General features: G+C 37.5%; 1 pseudogene; it reads left to right on the plus strand.

The window, feature by feature from the left end:
• The first annotated feature begins 946 nt into the window (after positions 1-946).
• Positions 947-7437, plus strand: LOC109239979 (annotated as a pseudogene).
• Positions 7438-14780: the final 7343 nt, after the last annotated feature.

Consider the following 14780-nt stretch of genomic DNA (forward strand, 5'->3'; position numbering starts at 1 on the left):
CATTGGATTGGATAATCTGGTGATGCTTGCAAATTTGGTTACTATGACAATGAAGATGGGATACAGTGAGGATGTAGTGGTGGGAACCAGTGGCGAAATCACGAAATTCAATAAGGGTGTTCAAATTTGCCAGTAGGCTATGCAAGGGTGTTCAAAGTCTATTTTTAATCAATAACAAGTAATATTTTACCTTATACGTAGTATAATTATTCGGACTGCAATTTGAAATGTGTGTACATGGATAGGGAAATTGGATATGGCGTTGAATTTTTTCAGAATATGCCTGAAAAAAATGAAGAACCAATTTCCTGGACAACAATGATTTCGGCTCTCTCGCAATGTGGAAGGTTGGAAGATGCAGTCGCATTTTATAGACAAATCCCTGAATAGACCTTTGAGACACAAACTGCAATGATGACTGCATTTGCTTAGAGAGGAAGGATAATTGAAGCAAGGCAAGTGTTTAACGGCATTATGAACCCAAATGTCCTTTAGTTGGAATGCTCAATATGCACAATGCATGGTTGAGGAATTTAAGGAGTTATTCATGCAAATGCCCATGAGGAATATAGCTTATTGGGCTGCAATGATTTCGGGGCTAATGCATAATGGACAAAGCATGGAATCACTGGAGTTGATGACACAGATGCATAGATTAGGGAACATTCCAAGCGATTCGAGCTTAACGAGTGCTCTTTTGGCATGTGCAGACATTGGAGCTATTGAGGTGGGGAGACAAATACATTGTCTTTTGTTCAAATCTGCGTGCCAACATAATCCATATGTTGGAAATAGACTGATAACCATGTATGCTAAATGCAAGAAGTTGGAAGAGGATGCAGAGGCATTTGGCTTAAGAAAAACAGATATAATATCCTCTCCTTTCATCCCGGCATACCACTTTGATAATTTCAGGTTGGAGGATGCTATTAGAGTTTTCTAGCAGATGCCTAATCGCGATGTTGTGTCTTGGACTTCCGTGATATCAGCTTATGTGCAAGTTGGCCAAGGAGAAATTGCTCTAGAGTTATTTCTTGACATATTCTGCCGTGGAATTAAACCAATTGAATTGACAGGCACTAGTCTATTGAGTGCCTCTAGGAGCATCGGTGCAAAGAAGCTAGGTCAACAGCTTCATGTCTTGACAATTAAGCTTGGGATGGATTCACAGTTTCTTATCGGTAATGCACTCAATGCCGTGTACTTCAAATGTGGATCTTTTGATGGAATTCAGGTTTTCAAAGATATGGTAGAACGAGATAGAGTAACATGGAATGCTCTTTTAACTGGTTGTGCTCAGAATGGCTTAGGTAAAGAGGCTATTTCTTATTTTGATAAACTGACAGCTGAAGGGTTTGCTCCTAATCAAATCACATTTCTTGAGCTCTTGTGTGCTTGTAGACATGCGGGACTGGTGGATGAAGGATTCGCATATTTCAATTCCATGAGACGTCGCTATGGGATTGTACCAATGATAAATCATTATTCTGCAATGGTAGATCTTCTTGGGTGGGGTGGACGACTCCTAGAAGCCGAGTCACTCATTAAACTCATGCCTATGCAGCCTGATACTGTAATAGAAAAGATATACTAATAGGAATAAGCCCCAAGAGACTCGGGTTTGAATTCCAGCAGAAACAAAATAAACCAGTAGGTGATTTCTTCTAATTTGTTTAAATCTTGGTATGCAGAGTTATCCGATATCTCTCCTGTTGAGATAGTAGGTACCTGAATAGAACAGTCGAAGTACACTCAAGCTGACCCCGATACCATCGTTATAAGATATATTGGGAAGCACAACTAAAGAAAGGAAGTCAAACGAAGAAAGATATTGGGAAGCACAACTAAAGCAGGGAAGTCAAGCAGAATGTCCTCTGAATTTCATTGCATTTAGGCTTTTCGTCTTCAGTTATGACAAGTAAAGGCAGTCTCTTTATTTGCTTGATGACTGTCTGAATGGTGGCAAATTTAAGGCCGTTGCAGCAGTTGAAATTCTCAAGTGAATATTTCCAGCAGTGGTATTGTTTCCATTACAAAGAATTTACGAAAATATTTGAAGATATATAGAGAAGAGATAGATTCATTTGCTGACATTTGTCTGATTTGATTAACTCACATGATGCGATCTTTCTCTTAACTGATACACGGGAAAGTCGATGGCTTCCTAGTCTACTTTGTGCAAGTGCTAACAAGGTTTTACACCTTTACTTTCTCTTGTGAATAATTTTGTTTACTTTTCTGAGGCTAATATGTTGCATTTGATATTGAATTCACAAGTGCCAGCTAAAATTCTAACTGATTATTACATGTGTCTATTTTCCTCTCTGCAGATCACTATTGATGCAGCTTTAGGCTTAGATAGCTTTCTAGTTATGCGTCATGGAGCAGGTCCTATGGGTGCTATATATGTGTTAGTAAATAAAACTCCTACTTTTTAGGTTTGTCCTAGTCCTTAGGAAGTAGTTTAACGTGGTTTTTGTTATCTAATTTTTTAGGAGAAAACTTTGTGGGGTAGTTCCTAATTTTTAGCTTAAGTTTGCTATGGTTTTTTTGTTATTAAAAGACTGCAGTTGCAGCATTGTAGTCAATCAGTCAAGCAATTTCTTTTTCACATTTATTGCTTCTTTCTCTGCTCTATTTTTTCACTTATAAATCTACATCCTTCTCTGATCAATTTTTCTATCAGTGGTATCCAGAGCAAGGTTAGATCCAGAAAAAAGATAAACCTGTGTGAGAGAGAGTTTACCCAAAAACAAAAAACATTGTTCTTCATCTATGGCTTCAGAGAGCAATTTTGTGCAAATAGCTATTCCCCGTTTTGATGGTCACTATGACCATTGGAGTATGCTGATGGAGAATTTCATACGGTCAAAAGAGTATTGACCAATTGTTGAAGACGGCATTAAAGCGCCAGCAGTAGGCGAAACTTTACGGATGCTCAAAAGACTGAGTTTGAAGCAAGAAAGTTGAATGATTTAAAGGCAAAAAATTATCTCTTTCAGGCTATTGAGCGTCCCATCTTGGAAATCATTCTTTGCAAAGAAACTTCCAAGGATATATGGGATTCCATGAAGAAAAAGTATCAAGGCTCTATAAGAGTGAAGCAAGCACAGCTTCAAGCCTTGGGGAGGGACTTCGAAACCTTGCAGATGAAGGAAGGAGAATCCGTCACCAACTACTGTGCTAGAACCATGGAGATATGCAACAAGATGCGATTCCATGGTGAGAACACGGGCGACGTCGTAATAGTGAAAAAGATATTGGGCTCTCTGACACCAAAGTATGATTATGTCGTTTGCTCCATTGAGGAGTCAAAAGACATAGATGTCTTATCGCTTGGCGAATTGCAGAGCTCCTTATTGGTGCATGAGCAGAAGATGAATCGTAGTTCAACTTTCGATGAGCAGGCTTTGAAGGCTTCTACTTTTATTTCTTCTTCCAATTCTAGAGGAAGGGGTAGAGGTAGAGGTCGAGGTAGAGGAAGAGGAGATCGTGGAGGTAGAGATTCCACTAGGAATTTCAAAGCAAATAATGATCAATCTCAAGTCAAAGGCAGAGGTCGAGATTATGACAAATCCAAGATAGAGTGCTATAGATGTCATAAATTTGGTCATTACGCATCTGAATGTTATACTAGGCTGCCTAATGACAAAGAAAAGGAAGAGAAGTCCAATTACGCGGAGAACAAGGAAGGGGAGACCTTGTTGATGGCAATTCAAGTAGAGAAGGAAACCGAGCGAGATGTTTGGTATTTAGACACAGGCTGCACTAATCACATGACTGGAAATAAGTCTTGCTTTTCTTACTTAAATGAAGGCTTCCGTTGTAAAGTTAGTTTTGGTAATTGTTCTACTGTGGATGCAACTGGAAAAGGTGACATCAAGATCAAAACGAAGAATGATTTTGTGGAAACGATCTCTAATGTGTTATATGTTCCTGATTTGAAAAGCAACTTACTGAGTGTTGATCAGTTGCAAGAGAAAGGTTATGTCATCACTATTAAGAAGGGTGAGTGTGAAATTTATGACCCTGTGAGAGGAGCTATAACAATAGTTCAGATGAGTTCCAACAGATTATTTCCGATAAAGATTGATAGTATTCAATCTTGTTAGATGACGGAAGTGAAGGATCCCTCATGGTTGTGGCATTTTCTTTATGGTCATTTGAGTTTTGCAGGATTGAAGACACTTCAGGAGAAGAACATGGTCACAGGTCTTCCTCAAATTACTGCTCCTTATCAAATTTGTGAAGAATGTGTTGTTGGCAAACAACACTGATCTCAATTCCCGAAAGGCAAATCATGGCGAGCAAAGCATGTTTTGGAGTTTGTTCACTCTGACATATGTGGGCCAATAAGACCAATCTCTAATGGAGGCAAAAGGTATTTTATTACCTTCATTGACGATTATTCTAGAAAGACTTGGGTGTATTTTCTACAGGAAAAATCAGAGGCTTTTAATGTATTTAAACGCTTCAAAGCTCGTGTGGAGAATGAGACAAGAAAGACCATCAAGAGCTTCTGAACAGACCGTGGAGGCGAGTATTGCTCTAAGGCATTTGAAGAATTTTGTGGGACTCATGGCATTTGAAAAGAGCTCACAACAGCGTATACACCACAACAAAATGGTGTATCGGAGAGGAAGAATAGAACCATTCTCAACATGGTTCGAAGCCTGCTAGCTCGACGAAAAGTTCCAAAGACATTCTGGAAAGTGGAGTATTCATATTTTCAATAGAAGTCCAACATTTGCTGTTCAAAATATGACTCCAACGGAGGCTTGGAGTGGAAGGAAACCTGCTGTAGATCATTTTAAATTTTTTGGTTGCGTTGGCTATGCACATGCCCCAGACGAGAAGAGGAAGAAGCATGATGACAAAAGAGAGAAGTGTGTCTTTCTTGGTGTTAGCGAGGCATCCAAGGTGTACAAGTTGTTCAATCCATTGACAAAGAAGGTTGTGACCAGCAGAGATGTTATTTTTGATGAAGAAAACTCTTGGGATTGGAATATGCAGCATCTATTCCAATCTTAATTGATAATGAAGTCGAAAAAGCAGCAACAATACCCGAAAATTCTGAAAATTCTAATCCAGCAGCTGCTGAAATTTCACCCTTAGCTTTGGAAGAAATTGATGCACCAGATATGTCTCTTCGTCGTGCTCAAAAAAGGCCCGCGTGGATGGTAGATTATGAGGTAATAGGAATTGATGTAAATGAAGATGATTTTTCCTACTTTGCATTGTTTGCAGATAGTGATCCTACAACTTTTGAAAATGCTATCAAAGAGGAGAATGGAGGAAAGCTATGGATGACGAAATTGATGTTATTGAAAGAAATGGCACCTGGGAGCTATTAGATCTTCCAAAAGGGCACAAAACTATTGGTGTGAAGTGGGTATTCAAGAAAAAGCTGAAAGAAGATGGTGAAGTTGATAAGTATAAGGCACGCTTAGTGGCTAAAGGATAAAAATAAGAATATGGAATTGGCTACACAGAAGTATTTGCTCCGGTTGCAAGACACGATACAATCAGATTGGTGATTGCATTAGCGGCACAGAACTCTTGGCCTATTTTCCAATTAGATGTCAAATCGGCATTTTTGTATGGGCACTTGGAAGAACAAGTATTTGTAGAACAGCCTCCTGGTTATATAAAAATTGGAAATGAGCATAAGGTGTACAAGTTGAAAAAGGCTCTTTACGGACTAAAACAAGCTCCGCGAGCTTGGTTCTAGTCGTATTGAGGCTTACCTTCTAAAAGTTGGTTTTCTGAAATGTCCATATGAACACTCTCTTTTTGTTAAAACTGGAGAATCTGAAAAATACTCATTGTGTGTTTATATGTCGATGATCTTATATTTACTGGGAATGATAGTATCATGTTTGCCGATTTCAAGAAGTCTATGATGGATGAGTTTGAAATGTCCGATCTTGGTAAGATGCATTACTTTCTTGGATTAGAAGTAGTACAATTTGATGATGGAATATTTGTTTCCCAAAAGAAGTATGTGCGAGAAATTTTGGACAGGTTCAAGATGCAGAATTGCAATCCCGCCAACACTCCAGTTGAGTTTGGCTTGAAGCTATGCAAAGTTGGAAGCGGAAAGAAGTTGGACATCACATTCTACAAGCAAATTGTAGGTAGTTTGATGTATCTTACTGCTACAAGGCCCGAAATCATGTATGTTGTAAGTCTCATAAGCAGACACATGGAGAGCCCAACTGAAATTCATCTGCTAGCTGCTAAGAGAATCCTTCGCTACTTACAGGGAACTAAGGATTTTGTTTTGTTCTACAAGAAGGGTGAAAAATCTGATTTGATCGGTTTTACTGACAGTGACTATGCAGGAGATCAAGACGACAGAAGGAGCACTTCAGGTTATGTATTTATATTAGGTACGGGGGCTGTTTCGTGGTCTTCTAAGAAGCAATCAATTGTCACTTTGTCAAGTACCGAAGCTGAATTTGTTGCTGCTACAACTTGTGCTTGTCAAGTTGTTTGGTTAAGGAGAATTCTTGAAGAACTGAAATTCAAACAAGAAAAAGCAACTACAATTTTCTGTGACAACAACTCTGCCATCAAGTTGTCAAAGAATCCGGTGCTACACGGAAGAAGCAAACACATTGACGTGAAGTACTATTTCTTGCGAGATCTCAACAATGAAGGAACAATAGAGCTAACATATTGCCGGAGTGAAGACCGGTTGGCGGATATGTTCACTACCTCTCAAGTTACTTTCTTTCCAAAATTTGAGAAGATTGTTGGGACTTTGCACAATGGAAGAACTCAAGAAATTGAAGATAAACTGAAGCTTGAAAGCTTTTAGTTTAGGGAGGGTTAGTAAATAAAACTCCTACTTTTTAGGTTTGTCTTTGTCCTTAGGAAGTAGTTTAACGTGGTTTTTGTTATCTAGTTTTTAGGAAAAAACTTTGTGGGGTAGTTCCTAATTTTTAGCTTAAGTTTGCTATATTGTAGTCAATCACTCAAGCAATTTCTTTTTCAGGTCTATTGCCTCTTTCTCTGCTCTATTTTTCACTTATAAATCTACATCCTTCTCTGATCAATTTTTCTATCAATATGAAACTCACAAGCTGAAACGTCGAATATAATATCTCTGCTAGATTGGAGTGTTACTTCTGCAACCACGTCGAATATAATATCTCTAAGTCAAAATGGGTCACACAGGTTGGGGTGTTACTTGTGCAATGATGTGGTTGCACCAATTGATGTAATATTCTTGAATGGAAATGATTGTATCTTTTATATTGTGATATCTACAAACATGAATGTTTTCTTTTTGTATTTATGCAGTCAACTGCCAATCGTACCCTGGACCAACAATGCACAGTTACTCGTCCGGACTTGCTCCTATAGCATCAGCTCTGGATGTTGAACTTTTGGTTGGAGTTTTTGCATCATCCTTCTGGGTTGGAGTTGCAGAAAGGCTTTTACCCTTTCCTCTCAGGGCATAGGACACATGTGAGATTTATTCAGCGCTAAATTATGGAATTTTATATGAGCTTTCAAGTAGAGGGTTATACTCCTAAGAAAAATTTGTTCTCCATGATGTTGAAGAAGAGCAAAAGCAAAATGAGCAATTATAGCCTAAAAAGTCAATTTTTTTCTTTCTAAATCAACCTAAGTATTCTTTCCGTGAAGTTTGTAAGTATTCTCGATTCTTAATGTTGGATTATATATCGCAGCGACACTATCTTGTTCACGTGTGAATTAAATAATTAGCACATACGGAGATTATACGAGTTACCTCTTGAAGCGTGAACAAAGCAAATCGATATCCTTCTCCAGTTCCACAATTGCAAGACCTCAGCAACCTTCCACGGTCTTCTATTATGTTACCTAAATAAAACCGAAAATAGAGAACTTCGGGTAGGCGAAAGAAAAACGTGTTGTTTTTCAGTGTAAAAAACGGCCAGCTATATACCATGTATATATAGCTACGTTTTTTAGGATAAAACCCTTTTCCAAAACCTGTTAGGTTTTCTTCTTCCACTAAGGAAAGGTTTCCTTTATTTCCTATTATTTAGGCACAGTAGGGACCACATAATTTAATTAACAAGTCTTCCTATTATGGAATTAATTTCGAAATTTTTGAAATTAATTTCTACCATAATAAATTACGAATTATTCCACTAAAAATTTGTAATTTCACTCCTTAGTTCAATTTCGAAATTCTTCCATAAAACCTTATTTAACTCCCCATGTTAAGATTCAGATACTAACCAATCAAATTAAATTACTGACAATTTAATTTTTTGATTACTTCCTTTAGACTTTCACTTAACTTATTTCATATGTCGGATACAAAATCCACCGGCCGGGTTTACACATGAAAACTTATAAGCTTTCATAAAGGAGTATCATCAATCTCAAAAAAAATCGAGACATGGATTCTATCAACTAATTATTACTTCGTCAATGTATATCATTATTGTCTAACTTACCAGGCTTATTGACCCACGAAAGAATCTCGCCTTTTAATAAATTAAAACAATAAATGATATACACAACTAACAATAATTATATTAAGACTAAGAATATAAGTACATTGAATGGACTAGAGAAATTATTTTATTAAGTCAGTATAAAATACATATCTCTACTTGATCCGTTCAATACATACAAAATGTACTAGCACAAGAAGTTGGAATTAAACCATTCCCATAATCAAGATAAATTATATTTAATCTTGTGCTACAACCATTCCGATGGCTTGTCCAATTCCATCATTAGATTGTGAACATAAACTTTATGACTTATAAGAACCGATGATTTAATCTTCCGTGTATAAGCTAAACTCAATACACTAAATCATCTACTATATAAGCAACGGACACACAAACAAATACATGATCTATTTAAAATAAAACTTTATTGAATTGAATAAATAAATAATTATGCCATAAAGAATACTATAACAATGCGCATGGTTTATAGTATATCCTAACAATCTCCCACTTATACTCTTAACCATGCGTCTACAATTCTGACACCCATTCCGTCTACATGCCTATCGAAAGTCTTCTGTGGTAAGCTCTTAGTGAACGGGTCCGCCAAGTTGTTCTCCGACGCAATCTTGGTGGCTACTACATCCCCTCTTTGCACTATCTCACGAATTAAATGATATTTACGCTCAATGTGCTTTGCTCTTTTATGGCTTCGCGGCTCCTTTGAATTTGCAACCGCACCACTATTATCACAATACAGTATTATTGGTGCTTGAATCGAGGGAACCACATTTAACTCTCTTAGGAAGTTCCCGAGACAAACCGCCTCTTTGGTTGCCTCAGACGCAGCCACATATTCGGCTTCCATGGTGGAATCAGCAACACAAGTTTGCTTGATTCTCCTCCAACTTATGGCTCCACCTCCCAAAGTAAACACATTTCCTGAGGTAGACTTTCTAGAATCTTTATCTGATTGGAATTCCGAATCAGTGTACCCAATAGGCACAAGTTCATCCGAATGGTAGACTAGCATGTAATCCCTAGTCCTTTTTAGGTACTTGATTATATGCTTAACCGCTGTCCAATGCTCTCTCCCAGGATTAGACTGAAATCTGCTAACAACGCCAACGGCAAAGCAGATATCAGGTCTAGTACATAACATAGCATACATCAGACTCCCCACAGCAGATGCATAGGGGACCCGCCTTCATCTTTTCTATCTCTTCATCAGTTTTAGGAGACTGATCTTTAGATAGAGAAATTCCATGCCTGAAAGGGAGAAATCCTTTCATGGAATCATGCATGCTAAACCTGGAGAGTATTGTATCAATATAAAGAGCCTGGGATAAGCCTAATATCCTTTTCTTGCGATCTCGCAAGAGCTTGATCCCAAGGATATGAGCCGCTTCTCCCAAATCTTTCATATCGAAGTGCGTGGATAACCATTGTTTAATGAATCCAACATGACCACATTATTTCCTATGAGCAATATGTCATCTACATACAAGATTAAAAATGCCACTTTGTCCCCTATCCTATTTTTTGTATACACAAGACTCGTTAAGACACTGATCAAAACCAAAAATTTTAATCGCCTTGTCAAAACAACTGTTCCATGCCCTAGATGCCTGTTTTAGTCCATAAATGGACCTTTTAAGCTTGCACAACATGTGTTCCTTGTCACTTTCCACGAAACCGTCTGGTTGCATCATATAGATGCACTCATCAAGACTTCCATTAAGGAAAGCTGTCTTGACATCCATTTGCCAAATCTCATAATCATAATGAGCAGCAATGGATAAGAGAATCCTTATAGACTTAAGCATGGGTACTGGCGAGAAGGTTCCCTTATAATCGATCCCTTCTTTCTGAGTAAACCCTTTCACTACTAGCATTGCTTTAAAAGTTTGTACTTTTCCGTCTACGCCTCTCTTTTTCTTATAGATCCACTTGCATCCAATGGGTTTAAGCTGGTTCTAAAAGATCCCAGACTTGATTAGAATACATAGACTCCATCTCTGATTTCATAGCAGCAACCCACTTATCGGCATCTTTATCATGTAGTGCTTAGTCGTAATTGACAGGTTCGGAAGTAGGCTCCTCAGGGATCCTATCATATGATTCTCCTAAGAGCGTATAACGAACTGGCTGTCTTATTTCTCTCCCACTACGACTACGCACTACATCAGTTGCAACTACATCGTTTTGATTTTGTGGTTGAACCACATCATCATCAGGAACCTGAGTCTCCATGCTATCCACAGGGATATCAACGACTTCTTCCTGTTGTGCAGTCTACTCAACATAACTCCCACTACTTTGTGGTAGTATGACGTCGTGCACTTGTTCTTGCGGGACATTAAGTCTATTGACATTTCTCCCACTACTAAAATGCAATGGTATGTCAAAATCGACTTCCGTAGTTTGCATCTGGTCGTTTTGTTTTTCAGATGACTGAGTTTCCATTCCTTTGCTAAGTTCCTGTACAACGAGTTTACTTATAGCAACATGGTTCATCAAATATCCTCTTTAAGAAACTTGGCATTTGTGCTAACAATTACCTTTTTCTCTTTAGGACAATAAAATAAACCACATTTCGTCCCTTTTGGATAACCTACAAACACGCATACATCCGTTCTTGCCTCCAATATATCCGTTTTCCCTTTTAGCACATGTGTCGGACAACCCCAAACTCGAATATGCCGCAGACTAGGCTTGCGCCCAGTCCATAATTCTGTAGGGGTCAAAGGTACTGACTTTGGAGGAATTAAGTTCAGAACGTAATTTGTTGTTTCTAAGGCATGTCCCCAAAAAGGATGAAGGCAAATTGGAATAACTCATCATTGATCTAACCATTTCCATAAGAGTCCTATTTCTGCTTTCAGCTACACCATTTTGTTGTGGAGTTCCAGGCACAGATAATTGAGATGTAATTCCACATTCTGATAAATAACCAATGAAATCCGCAGAGAGGTACTCCCCACCACGATCAGATCGTAGTATCTTGATATATTTATTATGTCGCTTTTCAGTCTCAGTCTTAAATTCTTTGAACTTTTCAAAACATTTAGACTTTCGACGCAACAAATAAATATATCCATATTTTGATTAATCATCTGTGAAAGTCACAAAATACTCAAAACCACCTCTTGCTTGGACATTCATTGGATCACACAAATCAGAATGAATTAACTCTAATTTATCACTTGCTCGATTTCCTTTTGAGGGGAAATTTCGTTTTGTCATTTTTCCTTCTAAACAAGATTCACAATTTGGTAGTGCCTCCACTTTCAATGAACTTAAAGGTCCATCCTTGACCAACCTTGAAATTCTGTTTAGATTTATATGACCCAAACGCAAGTGCCATAAATATGTTTCACTCAATTCAGAAGAACGTTTTCTCTTACTTGGTAAATCAACATAATTTAATTCTTTAGGTTGTAACGGTTTAGGAATAGAGTCAACAACAAAAATACCATTAATCAATGTAGCCGAAGAGAGAGAACGTTTATCATGAGTAATAATACATTTATCAATATCATGAAATTAATGTCATAACCATCTCTCATAGCGCTAGAAACTGAAATTAAATTCCTTCTAACGGAAGGTACATATAATGTGTCTCTTAAAGCTAAAACTCTACCACTACCAAACGAAATGCTTATGTTCCTTATCACTAAAGCTGGGTCTGACGAACCATCTGCTTGATAAACATTGATTTCTCCTCTACTTAGCCGCCGCGTTACCTGAAACCCCTGCAAATAAGTGAAGACATGATTAGTGGCTCCCGAATCTACACACCATGACATGGTAGAAACAACCGCTAAAAGAGTTTCAACGACAAGTAGATGTAAATCACTTGGTTTATTTTTCAGCTTGGCCAGATAAGTCGGACACTGCATCTTATGATGCCCAGGCTGCTTGCAGTGATAACACTTGCCCTTAGCCTTTTTCACACCAGCAGTTGCGCCACCAACAGAGGGTGTTTGAGTCTTTTTCTTCTTCTGACCGCCTTTCGGCTTAGAAGCAGAACTTGCCTCAAAATTCAATGCCACAGGAGGATCTTGTTGCTTGATAATAGTCTCTGCCGACTGCAGCTCATTCAGCAATTTCGCAAGTGACAAATCCATTTTGTTCATGTTATAATTCAGGTGAAACTGCTGAAAACTGTCAGGCAGAGTCTGCAGGATCATTTCAAGCTGCGTATCCTTATCAATGTTAGCTCCAAGGACCTCCAGTTCATTCAGAAGACTCATCATCTTCATAACATGGCCCCTAACCGATGAACCTTCAACCATTTTAGTATTCAGAAGATCTTTCATGGCAGTCTGCTTAGCCGCACGATTCTGATCTCCAAACATTTCTTTGAGATTTTCCAGAATGTCATAAGCAGACTCCATTGACTGATGCTGATGTTGCAGAACATTTGACATAGATGCCAGAATGTAACACCGCGCCATCTCATCAGCCTTGACCCATTTCTGGTAAGCCTTTTGTTCATCATCCGTAGCATCATATCCAGGTTTTTCTGGACACACCTCATCGAGCACAAATTTGTACTCTTCAGCAATTAGGACAATGTCCATGTTTCGTTTCCAATCAACATAATTTGGACCCTCAAGTTTGTTTTGAGTAAGAATAGCAATAAGAGGATTGAAAGCAGTCATTGTTAATCTGGGAGACAATTTCATTAAATAGATCAAAATCAATCATGTTTATTTGAATACTAAAATTCAAAACACACCTTGAACAACAAATTTCGATGGGAAAAAAGCTATTCTTGCAATATACATATATAATGACAGATTACTCACTCTATGAATTTAGACAGGCCATACTCAGATGGAGAGTAAACTGTTAATTAAAGTCAAGTGAATATCAACATTCAATATATATATATATATATATATATATATATATATATATATATATATATATATTTGAACCAACATGCATACTCAGATGGAGAGTGAATACAAGTAATCAACAACTAGTATAACCTAGTGATTATCCATAATGAGTTTATCCGATATGGAAGAAGACCTACGGCAACGTGTAAAAACATTATATCACTAGTATTTTAACCCTGTAGTTCATTGGAAACGATCCCTACCATTACTGGATTAAAAACAACTCAAAAACATTTTGAAAAATTTTCAGAAAATCAATAAAACGTCCAAAACACCATCTAAACAACCTCAAAAGCCCAAAAAACGACTTACATCATGAGCAAAGCTGATGAGTATTGCTCACTGGGCCATTTCGCATGGACCTCCCAAGTTTCAGGTCAATCGGAGTCCGTCAACATGTTGACCTCCGATTTTCTGGCCAATTCGGCCAAATAGTGACTTGCGTTTTGCATGGAATAATGTAATTTTCAGATTATTCTAATCAAATATCATAAACTATAAGCAGATATTACATGATTTTCAGAATAATCATAATGCTCAGATCAAATATTCATGTTAAGAACAATGCAGTTTTGTAGAATTCAAAACCAATCTTTGCATGTAATTCAAAACTTGCATATTAACATGATACTAATCTTATTGTTCATCCTAATCATTTAATTAGACGTGAGGCTCTGATACCAATTGTTGGATTATATATCGCAGCGGAAGCAATTACAGTATCTTATTCACGTGTGAATTAAATAATTAGCACACACGGAGATTATACGAGTTACCTCTTGAAGCGTGAACAAAGCAAATCGATATCCTTCTCCAGTTCCACAATTGCAAGACCTCAGCAACCTTCCACAGTCTTCTACTGTGTTACCCAAATAAAACCGAAAATAGAGAACTTCGGGTGGGCGAGATTCAAGGAAGAAAAACGTGTTATTTTTCAGTGTAAAAAACGGCCAGCTATATACCATGTATATATAGCTACGTTTTTAAGGTTAAAACCCTTTTCCAAAACCTGTTAGGTTTTCTTCTTCCACTAAGAAAAAGTTTCCTTTATTTCCTATTATTTAGGCACAGTAGGGGCCACAAAATTTAATTAACAAGGCTTCCTACTATGGAATTAATTTCGAAATTTTTGAAATTAATTTCTACCATAATAAATTACAAATTATTCCACTAAAAATTCGTAATTGCACTCCTTAGTTCAATTTTGAAATTCTTCCATAAAACCTTATTTAACTCCCCATGTTAAGATTCAGATACTAACCAATCAAATTAAATTACTGACAATTTAATTTATTGATTACTTCCTTTAGACTTTCACTTAACTTATTTCATGTGTCGGATACAAAATCCACCGGCCGGGTTTACACATGAAAACTTATAAGCTTTCATAAAGGAGTATCATCAATCT

Source organism: Nicotiana attenuata, unplaced genomic scaffold (genome assembly GCF_001879085.1).
Source record: "Nicotiana attenuata strain UT unplaced genomic scaffold, NIATTr2, whole genome shotgun sequence".
Classification (NCBI taxonomy): Eukaryota; Viridiplantae; Streptophyta; class Magnoliopsida; order Solanales; family Solanaceae; genus Nicotiana; species Nicotiana attenuata.